General features: G+C 49.6%; 1 long non-coding RNA gene across 1 annotated transcript; it reads left to right on the top strand.

The window, feature by feature from the left end:
- Window positions 1-1,120: 1,120 nt before the first annotated feature.
- On the top strand, window positions 1,121-10,584 carry LOC127382813 (uncharacterized). The gene is made up of 3 exons (XR_007889058.1): window positions 1,121-1,566; window positions 8,405-8,533; window positions 10,435-10,584. It is a non-coding gene; the product is annotated as an uncharacterized LOC127382813 (long non-coding RNA).
- The last annotated feature ends 3,070 nt before the right edge of the window (window positions 10,585-13,654 follow it).

The raw sequence follows: 13,654 nt of genomic DNA, 5'->3' as shown, positions 1-13,654 counted from the left end.
TTGTGGCAGAGGAGAAATGAGCAGAAGAAGCAGGCAGACTAGAGGGGACTCATATTTATCCTTCCAAAGCATGGGATATATAGGACAAATTCTCCTGTGTGAACTCTGCCTGCTTAGAGCTTAAAGCCTGGGAGAGTACAGGAAGTGCAGCAAGTTTAGGAAGCAGAGACACAACCATACATTTCAATAATTGTGAGCCGCAGTGCTGCTGAGGATTAAATGGTTCTCAAGGGTGTGAGGTGGCCAAAACCTTGCTGGCCCATTCACTCACACCTACCTGATGCCATGGGGAAGCAGGGAACAAACAGGGGAACATCTCTTGGGCTGTGGGAGGTTATACTGGTTTCCTAAATGGCGAAGCTTTTCTGCATGTGCTAAGCACCTGATTCAGCACCCTGCCGGTGAGCCTTCAAAGCCACTTCTGACCTGCTTCCCCAAAGGCCTTCCATCTTCCAGCTCTCAGGCTGTAGTGGTGCAGCCCTGGCACTGAGCTGCACAGTGTATTCAAGAGGACAGTGCTTTGTCAGGGCACAGTTGGCTGCTCTTAGTCATGTTTGTCACGCTGTTTGTCTTGAACTCAAAAAAAGCCCCAGGTTAAGCCCAGGATTTCTAGTGTGTGCCCTTGACAATCTGGCAGGTTAAAGCCCTATCAATAAAACAGTTGTGTGAAGAAAGCTGCCAGAGGCAGATAAGGTACATACAGGTCTGCATGATCTGAACTCTGCAGTTTGCTGCAGCTCTGGGTTGTGGTGGGCACCCACATCTCTCTGCCATGACGCCAGACTGCAGAGCAACCACTGCCCTTCTGCCTGAAGGGGACTGAGCGGAAATGTTTTCAGTTTCAGATGTTTCCTTTCAAGGGTGCAACCTTGTTGGCTTTTCCACAGCAGGGTGTGTAAGCACGTCTACTGGCTTGTCAGTGCAGCAGGACCTGGAGGGGCTGTTCTGAGCAGGCTAATGCTCGTAAGGAGCATGATGATAGTACCTACTGGAAAACTGCCCAATAGTCCATTAAATGGTGATGGACCATCTGGAGGTGACATGGACTTGCTGTTTTGCTTTGTAGCTTAATGAGAAGGTGGACACACATATTGGGTTGGAGGCTGCATTGATTCTTTCAGTTTTATTTTAGCTTCATAAGCAACCTCCTCCTGAGCTAAAATTATCTTGAGGACTTGTACCAAGATAGAGATGACAACATAAAATGTTCCTGTGCCATAACTGAAGTACTCCTCATTGCTTCTCCTTGTGAATTTATTGCTTGTGGAGTTGCCAGATTTTACTTGGGCACAAACGCTCTTCAAACCAAGGGAAAGGCACTTTTTCCCATCTGGTCAGAAGGGAAAGCATCACTCAAGCCAATTTGTATAACTGCATTGGGAATTAACGTTTCCTTTCCTCTGCCTGTCCCACTGCCACCTCGTCTCTGATGGCCACCTGGTTCTCCCCTCCCTCTCATGGAGGGGCTGCACACCCTCTGTCTTCTTGCTTTCCTCATCTGCCTCCAGCTGATACTTGTCAGAGTGGAACTGGACTTCGCAAACTAATCCTCATGTTGGTCTCCAGGTAACTGTTTGCCAGCACTGGTGTGAAATGCTGAGGGGTTGCTGGTTATCTGAGCTTTCCACTTGCCTCTTCATCGAAGTTTATTAGAATGTTCTGCATTTTAGAGCAGGTTTAAAAAAAAAACAAACAACAAAAAAACAAGGTCAGGGAAGGATCGTGATCTTAAGTAACTTGCACTGTGTCAAACATACTTATTGTTTTATTTTAACATGGTCAGAGGATAGGAAAATATGCTATAAATGGAAATTAAAAAGAAACAAACTGGGAACAGATGTCAGGAAGTATTATTTCATGCAAAGAATAAGAAATATGTGAAATGGCTCACCAGGCAAGGAGGCTGAGGCAAAAAATACTGCGGTCTTTTAAGAAATAGTTAGATAGTTTCCTAGTAGAGGTGAGAAGTTAAAAAGGGGCATGTTTTTATGGGTGGCTGCCTCTCTTCCTAATCTGAGTATCTAATGATCTTTATTTTCTTCTTGGTGCATCTTTGTAAAGTACTGTGCAAAATGATGAAAAAAACAAAAGCCTGAGTGTTTTGAGAATCACACCGTGCCCAGCCCTTGGTAAGGGCACAGAAGTGTCACTGGGCAGCAAAATCGTTTCTGCCTCATGAGGTTTGACATGGGCAGGGGAAGGGGATGCTGAGCTTCCCCAGGCTGATGTAATAATGCCCCATTGCTGCTGGGTCACAGGGAACAGATTGTCCCCGCTGAGTGGGACTTGGCCTTCCTACTGGGATGGTTTGTGTGTGTGTGTCCATCTGTCTGTCCCTCACTGTGGAGTTTTCAACTCACTGGCCACTCTTGGCTGAACTTGGTGAAGAGGCCTCCTGTGCTGCTCTGTTTTGCTTCCTTGAGTGAAGAACTAAAGCACCTGTGATTTTTTTGTTGGGATTCATAGGGATGTCTTGGGATCCGTTACTAGCTGTCAGTGGTCCCGCTAAATATCTCCGTGTTGTTAAATGAAAGCTGCAGCTTACACGCTTCAGAAGAGATTTCAGATTCCTTCCTCAAAGCCAAGATGTAAATCAAACTTGGCCAGGCAGCTTCTGCTGTGCCTGAGGCCATGAGTGGGTGCTGGCTTCCTGCGTGGGTCTGTCTGAGCAGACATCCCAGCACAACCCTGTTGGCCACAGAGGCCAAGGCAATCACCTCCACCTCCTCTTCCTCCTTCCCTCAGGGGAGCAGCCAAGTGGCACCATGCCCTGAGCCACCAGTCAACCTGCCAAGCAGTTCATAGAAGTATGGGAGGGACACAAGCAGTTCAGCACAGCCAGAGGAGGAAAGTGAGTGAGAGAGGGAAGCAGTAGGAGGAAGGGCTGAAGGAGGGCCCCTACCTGAGTCCTACCTGGGAGAAGTTTCCCTACTTGGTCCTCAAAAGCAGCCATGGAAAAAGCTGGGACAAACTCAAGCCACGTTCCAATGTCCTTCACCTCAGAAAGGTCCCCTTCACACCCACCCCTTGCTTGCAGTCTGCCCAAGCTCCGTCTTTCCTGGTTTATTAACAACTAAAAAACACTTGTGAGTGGGACCACCATGTGCCATTAGGCTGGGGCAGGCTTGGTTTCAGTCAAGGCCTAGAGACAGTGAGCAAGGGCTGCTGTTGCTGCAGCTCTGGCACTGTGTACGTGATGACTGCAGATGTGCGACTCCAAATGTGCCACCCATCCCAGGTTCTGCTGCTCCTTACCGAAGACTCAGAAGCAGCAGCCACGTGTTGTTACAGCCTTCAGCTGGTTCTTCCTCAGATGTCAATTTTTGTGCTGCTTAAAACGCCCTGCAATTTATTCATACAGTTGCTCCTTGTTTTCTGGGAATTCCTCCAAGTTGCCTCTCGTTCATGATCTGGTCCTCCCTAAAATATCTGCAAGTTCTGTTGCCTTCAATCATGCATTACAATTGCCAAGCCCTGCACTCACTCTCTGCTTGGCAAGGCAATGCCTCTTAGCACAATTTTCTTTTTTTCTTGGTCCATATATTCCCAGAACTGCAGAACTTTTGGAGTATTTTCTAGGCATATCTGTATTTGAAAAAAACAGTAGTTTAGGCACACCATGTTTTTCCAAATCCAAGCCGAGCAAGCTCTGTGTTTCATAAAGCCTTGGGCCATGAGAAGTGGCAGATGACAAGGCATACTTTTTTTTTTTGGTGTTGATTTGATTTCTCACTGTTCAGGTTACTTAGTCTTAATTTTATTTTACATTTCTTGATTTATTTTTTCTTTCTTTCTTTCTTACAGGTCTTATTTGCAAGTGTAAATATCAGAATTAACATTGGTGCTTTTATTGTCTTTCACAGGAGGGCTTTTGCTGGAGTCCGTGACTTCCAGATTTTATTGTGCTTCAACTTTTTGATAAAACATTTGATATTCTGAGAGGGTTTGTTTGTTTTTTTCTGTACATCAGTTATTTGCTGTCTATTGATAAAATAATTGCTCACTGTTTTTCTGAGGAGATTTCCTGATTTAGGTATGAACTGACAATTTGTAGATTCTCAAGTCTCTGAGAAGTTTTACCTGATGACTCAACGCTTTGCCCTATTATTGCTTATGGAAATGTTTCCTTCCCCTTCTGAGGAATTTCAACAGTTTATTCCTTTATTCCAAATATTTATATAGAGGCACTCAGTTGGTGCCAGGGACAGAGGAAGCCTTTTTAAGAAGAAAGTCCTGCACAGCAGTGGCTGGGCAGGGGTAGCACAGCACCCACTGACAGCTTTTTCATGCATTACGTTTCCTGTGGCTTGCGACTGGAAAAACAGGCAATGACTCCTCACCTCGGAGCCCAGCCTGATGAAATCCACCTCTTAAATTATTCCCAAATCCTAGGGAAGGGGGACTCAGGGTACTGTTTAATCCAACATGTAGGCCAGATTGTGCTCCTGGGCCTCCCTTGCAATGTTGGGAGGTAAAGGTGACGGCACAGGGAGATAGGCAGCCATCACCATCAATGCTTTCTCTCCTCAGTACAGCAAAATAAAGTTGTTTCTACCCAGAAAGGTCACCCTGGTTTATGCAAGCCTCACCAAAGCTGTGGGTGAATCCCCCCTTTCCTCAAAAGGGATGCATGTACACCAACAGAAATGCCTTTTCCCAGTAGCATGAATCCCATGGGTGATCCCCAGGGCCACTGGAGTCCCCAGAGGTCCTCCTGTGTGCCACCTCCCATAAAAGGGCAACAAGGGTGATGAAGCTATAGCCTCACCATGTGCAAATCCACCTCTGAACTGCCAGTACCACTTGGGTAGGATTATTTCGGGATATCACCTGAGCTTGTCATCCCAGCACAAAATCTGTAGGTGGTAGAGGCTGGTTGGTGCTATGAAACTTTCCTCCCAGGCATAATGAGGTTGGTCCTCCCCATAGTCAAAGACCCAAATGCCTTGCCCTTCCTCCTTCCTTGTGGTGGTAGAATGGCAGATTTGGAATGCAAGAAATTGCAGGAAAACAGGTTTTAAAGCATGTTGGGGGGAGGGGGTTGGAGCAGCCACTGAGAACCTGCCTGAGGTGTTTGGCCTCAAGGGCATTTTGCAGTTGGCCCTTAGTGTTATCGAAGCAAGCAGGACCCAAGGGGAAGTCTCTGAAATGCAGCACTGTCAGAGGACATCAGCCAGCAGGGAGGTATGAAATACTTCTCTGAACACCTTTTTTTGCTTCTTACCTCCCCTGAGTGCAGGTGACCTGGAGTTTGCATTTTAATTCACTTAGCAGCTGGCCATGCTGGAACTCCGGCACTGACCCATTAGCTTTCATAATGAGATGGTACTGGAGAATATGTAAAAGCAGGTAACTGAATAAATGGTGTTTTGGGATGTGGGCGAGTGTCTCAGACCCTGGAGGAGTGGTGTTTACAGGGGTGGATAGGAGAAAAAAAGCGATCGCAGCACAAAACACAAAGCCACAGTGCTGCTGAGTGGAGCCTGGGGGGAAACACTGATCATTTGGGTTTGATGATATGTAATTTCTCTGCCATATTTCCTGAGCTTTCTGGCCAGTTGGCAGCCCTGGCTGAATACAGCCTTACCAGGAAACGATACGATATAGCACGTTTTAGTGGTAAGTGGCACTCTCTCCCTGCCTTGCAAGTCAAACCATGGAGAGCATTAGAGTCTCCACAGCATCTCTGTTCTTAGCAGTGAAAGAAGAAAATGAGCAAAGCCATGTCAGGAGAAGATGGTAGGCTCAAGAGGAGAGAGGTGTCCGTTTGATGCCAGCCACTAGCTCATGGCTCTCCCTATGCTCCCAAAACATGGCAGCCAGCCCACCACACCCAGCAAAATACCTGGTGGCTTGGTGAGCCCTGGCCTCCTCCAGGCATCCCCTAAAATAAATTTGCTACGGGACAACCTCAGGATAAACCTGCATTTTTCTACACTCGAGGAGCACGATGCATAAAGCTAATCCCGTGCTCCCAGCTGCTGCAAGGCAATGGCATGCACAAGGACACTGAAAAACGCCATCAAGAAGCAGCAGCCAGGAACCATAAATACCTTTCAAGTAGTCCTTAGGCACATGAGGAGACTAGCAAACAAAGCACTGGAATTTATAAACTTACATAATTAATTTTTCTTTGTGGGGAAAACAAAGATTCACATGTTCCAGCTCTCTCAGGGCCTTTGACAATCAGGCTCCTTCCTATAATGTTATGTAAGTTTCTATCTTTCAATTAGTGCTTGTTCTGGCCTCTCACAGCCCAAGGATGTTTTCTCTCCAGCTTATTATTTAGGCTGGGGATAGATAATTTTGCCTTGGTGCATCTATAATGTGATTTAAATTAAGATGCTTGCAAGCAGCATAATAGTAATGAAACGGTCTCTGGAAAACATTGGCATGTCCCCAGTGAGAATGAAAGAGAGAAATGAACTTTACATTGCAGTGCCCAACAAAATGTCTGCACCCTCCTCTGCAGGGTTGGAGCAGGATTTCTCTGTCCAAGGACACTGACTGGGAAGGGAGAGTGCTCATACCTGGGTTGTGCCACGGGACCAGTGGTGACACATTGTAGTGGCCATGGATGTTTCTTTTCCAGAGGAGGAACATCTCCAAGTCATCCTACAGCCCTGTTAACTACAATGTGCTGCAATCAGAGCCAACAGAAATGCTTAACCCCCATGGCTTAATCCCCAGCCACTGCAAATTAGTACAGCTCCATTAACTTCAGAGGACTGTTTACATGGGGGAGGTTAAATATGTACAAGATCAGGCACAAAACCTGCAGCGATTTTGTACATGGAGCAGTGGCTTACTAATTTACAAGGCTAGATCTCATCTGTGCTGTGTGCTGGTTTCTGAGGTTTTATTTATTTATAGTGAGCACATCCATGTCAGAAGGATTTCTCCATCGAGTGGCATGAAGAAAACCCTTCATTTACTGTGATTATGTTGCTGAACTCAGTCCCTGTCGCAGGAGGTATCTTCCCTCCAGGTCATTTTTCAGTAACCTGTAGGTATGGGGCTGGATATTAAAACCAGATATGTGGATAATTTAATTTCCGTTTGCTTTGGTTTTTATTCCTGAGGTTTATCTGCAGATCCTACAACAACAAGATAAAAGCTTGCTGATCTCCTTCTTTGATATAGTGTAATTCTGATATGCTGAAGGCCACATCCTGCACCTCGGGTGGTACTCCTGGCTCTGGGTGGTAATGGGTGTGTGCAACTGAGCAATGCAGCACAGCAAATGGCCTGTGGCCGCTCAGGTGGCTTTTAGGAGCATAAATACATGTAAAAAGGCTACAAGGGATCCATGGGGCCTGGGGGAAATCAGGTGAGCCTTGAGTGCCTCTGAGAAGCCATCAGCAGCTGGATGGTGCAGGGCAGGAGCGTCACGACTGGGAGCAAGGCCCCTAGGTACATTGCAAACTGGATATCCAACATGCCAAATAGGTGCCTGCAAAGAGGATGTGGGGAGCAGTGGGGCCAAAACCAGGGCTTGTAACTGCTGTTCTGCCAGGGTCTCCAGAGAGCTGATGCAAAAACGAGGATGCCCCACATCTCCCTCTGGATAGGGCCTGATGCATGCCTCGGAGGGAGCTTGCAAACATCACAGCTGGGTCCCATTCCAACCTTGCAGACCTAGGAGCCAGCCACTGCTGCCCCTCTGAGACAGGGCCACTCTCCTCACCCTGGTCTTGGAGACCCTCCTGCTCATGTCACGCCAAGGAGGAGCCCTCAGTGAGGAGTGCCAGGCCCGAGCCCCAGTGGTGAAACACTCGCTGTGCTACCCCTGCTGGTCTGCAGCCCTGTGGGCTGAGCAGGGTTTCACTCCAGTGGTGGCTGCAAGCACTTTGCCAAACTGTTGGGAGTGTCTTGAAAAACCTCCCATGCACAGTGTTGGCTTAGTTTTCTTTGCCACCCAGAAACAGCCAGCTTGGATGTCAGCACCCTTCCAGATACCGGACTGCTTTTAGTTGGGGTCAGTCCCCTTACCCAAGCTTGCACTGCAAGAGTCCAAAGGAAATCATGCAGCAGAGCCTCATCCCAGAGATGCCTGAAGTAAAAATCTAAGTTACACAGGGACTGGTAGTTTTCCCGCAGCTGGTGTTTTGCTGGTGCTTTAAACTACATCTGCTAAAAAATCAAAGCAAAATAGAAGAGATTCACCTGAAGTGGGTCCAGCACATTTTTTTCCCTAAGTGCAAAGTTTTCTCACCTTCAAAGAGACACAGCTGCAACCTCTGCTGCCTGACAGTGTTCAGTTTCACAGCTCTTCAGGTCTTGCTGCAAAATGCTGTGGCAAGGAGAGGCTTGTGTTTCCAGGACAAAAAAAAAACAGTGTTTTGTACATAAAAGGTGCTTTTTGTTGTTTGCAAAATAATTATTGTCCATTCTCTGCTGATAGAGAATTTGAATTTCAAGTGGATTCTTCTCCATTGCCTTGTCTGCACTCCTGTGCCTTCTGTCTGCAAGGAAAAGGAGCCTCACTGGGAGGAAACTGCTGTTAGTTAACTGCAGCCTTTGTCTGAAAAAGGTAGGTATGTCCTTCTAGATCAGGGAAACACTGACTTTACTCCAAGCACCTCAGGGAATAATTGTTCTTGGCAAATGTGAATCAATATGAGTGCAGTGCAGCTCTGCCCACAGCTTGCAAATGACAGCACACGACGTGGCAGGGCTGAGTTTCTTGCCACCATCACTAACCTGCCCTGCTTTGCCTGCCAGTTGCAACACTCCAGGAAAAAAAAAAAAAGTGGTGCTCTGGGGGATGTGGATGGATGTGCCAGTCTCTTCAGCTTTAGTGGTTTTGCCAAAGCTGAACATACCTCTTGCATCTCCCCCTCACACCAAGGCATGAAAGCAAAGGGAAGTGGAGCAAAACAGCTCTGCAGGGGTTGCTTTTACTGTGCTGGTTTGCATGCATATGTCAGGGGGAGGAAAGGGAGGTAAACTACTGTGCGAGGAGACCACTGAAATGTTGTTTTCATGTCACTGACAAACCTCACCTACCCTGAAAGATGTTCTTCACTTGGCTGAATTACAGGCTCAAATGTTGGGGTGGGGAAAAAAAGGTTAATTCCTGGAGATGTTCCAGCTCCCATTGCATAACATCTTTGCATTTTTGGGTTTGTTGTTTTTTGTTTTTTTTTTTTCTTATCTTCAGTGTTTGAAAATCAGGGCTGCTGCTGAAGTGCTCACATGCCACAGGAGTAATCTTTAGGCTCTGTTATTATTTAGATTTTCACCCCTTATCTTGTTCTTATGCACCTTGGTCACAGAAGCACACTTAGGTTAGTCCCATGCTTTCCAGGCCACACCAGTCTGTCCACAAAAATCAGATAGACCTGTGTACTGGATAATGATAGGATTATAGAATGGTTTGGCTTGGAAGGGACCTTAAAGATCATCTAGATCAAACCCCCCCACCATGGGCAGGGACACCTTACACTGGACCATGTTGCTCAGAGCCTCATCCAACCTGGTCTTAAACACCTCCAGGAAGGGGGCATCCACAGCTTCCCTGGGCAACCTGTGCTGGTGCCTCACCACCCTCATACTAAAGAATTTCTTCCTAATGTCCATCACAGGAAATTAATTCCAGCTGCACTGGCCTTACGGGGAGTATTTGACCCAGGAGAACTAGATGAGTGTTTACAAGAGGGAGGCTGGGAAGAATTTCAGCACATGTGAGTCTGCAGCCAGCAGTGTTTTTGGCCAAGGTGGCAGGTGCACACTTTGGAGCAGGGACTGTAGTGCTAATAGGTGTCATTAATATTATGGGGTGCAGTGTGAGGGGTCTGGGTGAAGCACTTCCTTAATGTTAATGACTAACAACTGTGCTGGACTTACAGATGCTCCCTGTGGATAGGAGCTAGTGGGTGTTTCAATGTGACAGGTGCTGGTCGCTTGCAGTGAGCTCCTTGCCAGGGGGGAAGGCGCTGACCATGTTTCACAAGGGTGGCTGCAAGCAGGTACCTGGGAACCCTGGTACAAGAGAAAATCCAGTGTCTGCTGCTTTCCAGTAGCTGGGGGAGGATGTGCCTGCTGCTGCTCCAATAAGCCTGGGAGACGTGGAAGGATGGGACACGCCATGATGTGGCTTGCCTGGGCCAGCAGCCCACAGCCCCCAGGGGCCAGTGCCCCACAGCCGGGCCCTGTCTCGCTGCAGCCTGGCTGTGCCTGACTTCCCTTGCTCTTGCTTTGCTGCTGTGAAACAGGAAGAGCAAGATAACCTTGAAGATTTTATAACCTGGGACTTGTTCGTACTCCTTTGCTCCTGGCAATGTACCAATTATTTAATTAACAGGCCAGTGCTACAGAAGGTACATAGCTCGTCTCCATAGCTGTGAATGCAGTAGCCCCCCCACCAGTGAACCCAATTGCTATTAGACTACCTGTCTCAGCATCTGTATACAAAATCCTCTCTCCCCACAGGCCCTGTCAACGCAACAGCATCAACAACAACAGCAAAAGCCTGGGAACAGCGTGTCTAGGTGCTGTGAGGAACCAGTTCCCATTAATTAAAGCGTAAGACTGTATCAGGTCATGACACAGGATGATGGGGCACCAGGTGGATTTGTGGCCTCACTTGGCAGCATTGCTTTCTCCCATCTCGGCGGCTGTAAGCAACAGGGCCTGCTGAAAAGGGAGAAAGAGGTACAAATAAAATAAACTGCATATAAATCTTAACATGACTGATGTGCTTTTAAACAGGATATATCCCCCTTAAACCCTGGTGAGGGCAAGGACATATGGGAAGATGTCTCAGCCCGGAGCAAGAGTGTGTGGGGCAGCAGGGAAGGAAGCTTCTTTGGAGTGAAGCCTGAAGGGAGGATGTCACAGCAGGATGGGACTGGGGAGGGGGACACGGACGAGGGGAGCTGCTTTGTGGGATCGTTTTGTGTTAATGAGACTTTATTAAACCTGATGACTGACAGAGGAGATTTGAGTTTAGAGCCGGAGCCGTTTTCACGCCACTGGAGCAGTCTGAGGCACACCGAAGCCCTGCAGCCCCTTCCCCAGGATGGTGCCAAGTTCACTGTTATTAGTACCGGGACCTGATAATTGGCAGCATCAGGTAAGAAGCCTCCCTGGGCTTAGCACTTTGGCTGGCACGATGCATGGATTCGGAGAAGGTCGAGCTGCCTGCACTCAGGGGCGCCAGGCTGGGCAGTGAGCTCCTGCCTTACCCCTTGCTGAGGTTTCTAGGGTGCAGCTGCAGCAAGCGCAGCAGAGGCATCGCAGTTAGGCAACGGTATGAAAATAAATACGCGGTGCTTGGTGGTCATCTGGGCTCTGGGTATTTTCCCCCCTTTCAGCTGATCTTTGAGGCTCAGCTGCCAGTTGGATTAGGGAATCTATTTGGATTAGAACACCTCCCCCTGTCAAGGTTACCTGGTGCAGCCCTGTGACCAGTTGAGTTGGTGCGATTAGAGAGGAGCAGGCACGGCTGTGGGACAAGCAGACCATTTCACCATTGTCCACACTTTTCGACTGTCATGTGTTCTGTCAGGCTCCTTAGCACTCGGTGTTCTGTGACACGGTGCTCTAGTTTGTCTTTTTTGTTGTTGTTGTTTTGTTTTAAATTGTTCTCAGAAGATCCTGTTATGAAATCTCCTGTGCAGTGGATCCAAGCCCGTGGCTGCCAGGTGTTTAATTCTCCTTTTGAGCCTTGTGTTACTTGATGGACAAAAGATGCTTGCCGATTTAGGGTAACTCCTCTCTCTGTTGTCATCTTGCCACTTGGATGAAAAGGAGAGCTGTACTCAAACATGAAGTTCGTACATGAGTATCTTAAGAGGAATGAAAATATGCAGGGTCCCTCCCGGTGCATCATGGATGGGGATGTTCCCTCCAGACTCCTGAACAAGATCTTGGAGCAGCTCCAGGACCCTCACTGCGGGTATTCTATGGGCTCCAATATTTAATGGCAGAGAGTATGGGAGCTCAGTACATGCTGTGGATACTCTCACAGTGTTCACCAAACCAGTCATGTCTGTGGCTGTGCACATCAGCTACCGAGTCTTGGTGAAAATGAGCACTGTTCAGTGCAAAGATGTGCATTTTCATGGATCGTGGAGACACGCTCCTCTCTCCCTTTGGAGTGAAAACAGTTTTTAAATGACTGTGCCAAGTAACACTGAGATAATTGCTTTGCTTGGGCCTCTCCTTATACTGGACTGAGAACGCAGGTGCTAAAAATAGAGGCAAACTGAATCTGTTTATTTTCTTCCTGTATAGGACAAAAAAACCGGTGAGGTTCACAGTTCATAAGAACTGTCAATCTATCTGCCAGGTGCTATTGATCTGGCCATGATGAGACTGAAGACTGTACTCCTTGCTGTAACAGCACACACGTTATTTCAGTAAGCATCTTGGGTCTTGGGAGATTTCTTGTTTGTTTTAACAGGGGTGTTTGGCCAGGATTTGTAGCCTCATCAACTTAGCAAGTAAGCAAACAACAACAACAAGAACCCCACGAGGGTTAGTAATGAGTGAGTCGTGCATGATTAGTATCAGCTCTAGAGGGCAAATTTCCCAAATCTGATTTACCAACGGGAGGCACCATCAGCCTAAACCAGTCATTTTCTTTCCCCCCCTGGACTCAGTAGCAGAAGCTTTGAGGACCACTACATGAAACTGAGCTAGCTGCCACCACCTCGCTTAAAAAGGAGACAGCCTGGGGGGTGGGGGAGGAAGTGATGCAACCCGGCACGTTTCAGCGCGGCTGGGGGTCCTCCTCTTGGCTTGGTGCAACGTGGAAAAAAAAGAACAAGGCATGAACGTTGTGACAAAGAGGTTCTGTAGCTGCGCCCAGCTGCCCCTGCCGACTGTAGAGGCTGCAAGCCTGTAAAACTAGGAAGTCTTTTCCTCAGAAAACATGTTTCTGCTCTTGCAGGAGGGAGGGCAAGAGGGGTGCCCCCCTCGCCTCGTCCCACCGGCGAGCCCGGCCGATGGAAACGTGCCGGTGTTTCCCTTTCCCGCCGAGTGCAGCGCAGCTCGCTCCCTGCGGGAACAGCGCTCCTCTTGCGGGGGGCCCAGGGGCCGCCCTCCCGCGCTCGCGGCCCGCGCCGCTGCGTCCCGCAGCCAGCTGCGGGGTGTCCGCGGGCGCCCAGGGGACGCCGATCTCCCCTTCCCAGGCTGCTCGGCCTCAGGGAAACGGGGAAGGTGTCGAGGGAAAACATGGCGGGCGGGAGGCGGGGCTGCGGGCGGCGGCCGCGAACAGCGGGGCGGGGAAGGCGGCGACGGGCGGCCCCGCGAGGCGCGGGAAGGTGGCGGGGGGGGGAAACGTGCGTCCTGCCGGGGGCAGGGCAGGGCAGGGCAGGGCCGGCCGAGCGGCGGTCCCGAGCCCGCCCCCCCCGCAGACACAAAAGGCCCGGCAGCCGCGGGGCCGCCCGCAGGGGCTGAGGGGACCCCCCGCCCGCCGGCCCCGCCCACGCCTCCCGTCCCGCCAATCATCGCCGCCCGGGAGCGCGGCGCTCCGGGCCGCCCCCCCCCCCCCAACTCCCGCCCCCCGCGCTCCCGCCGCTCCCCGCCAAGCAGCAGCGCGTGCTTGCGCGCGCCGCGGCGGCGCCGGGCGGGTCGGGCGCGCGCGCGTGACGCGCGGGAAGGCGGGCGCGCGCGCGGCGCCGCCGCCGCCACCGCCACACAGGGC

Source organism: Apus apus, chromosome 3 (genome assembly GCF_020740795.1).
Source record: "Apus apus isolate bApuApu2 chromosome 3, bApuApu2.pri.cur, whole genome shotgun sequence".
NCBI lineage: Eukaryota > Metazoa > Chordata > Aves > Apodiformes > Apodidae > Apus > Apus apus.
The sequence above is the reverse complement of the archived record's forward strand: the minus strand, read 5'-3'. Positions and strand labels throughout refer to the sequence as shown.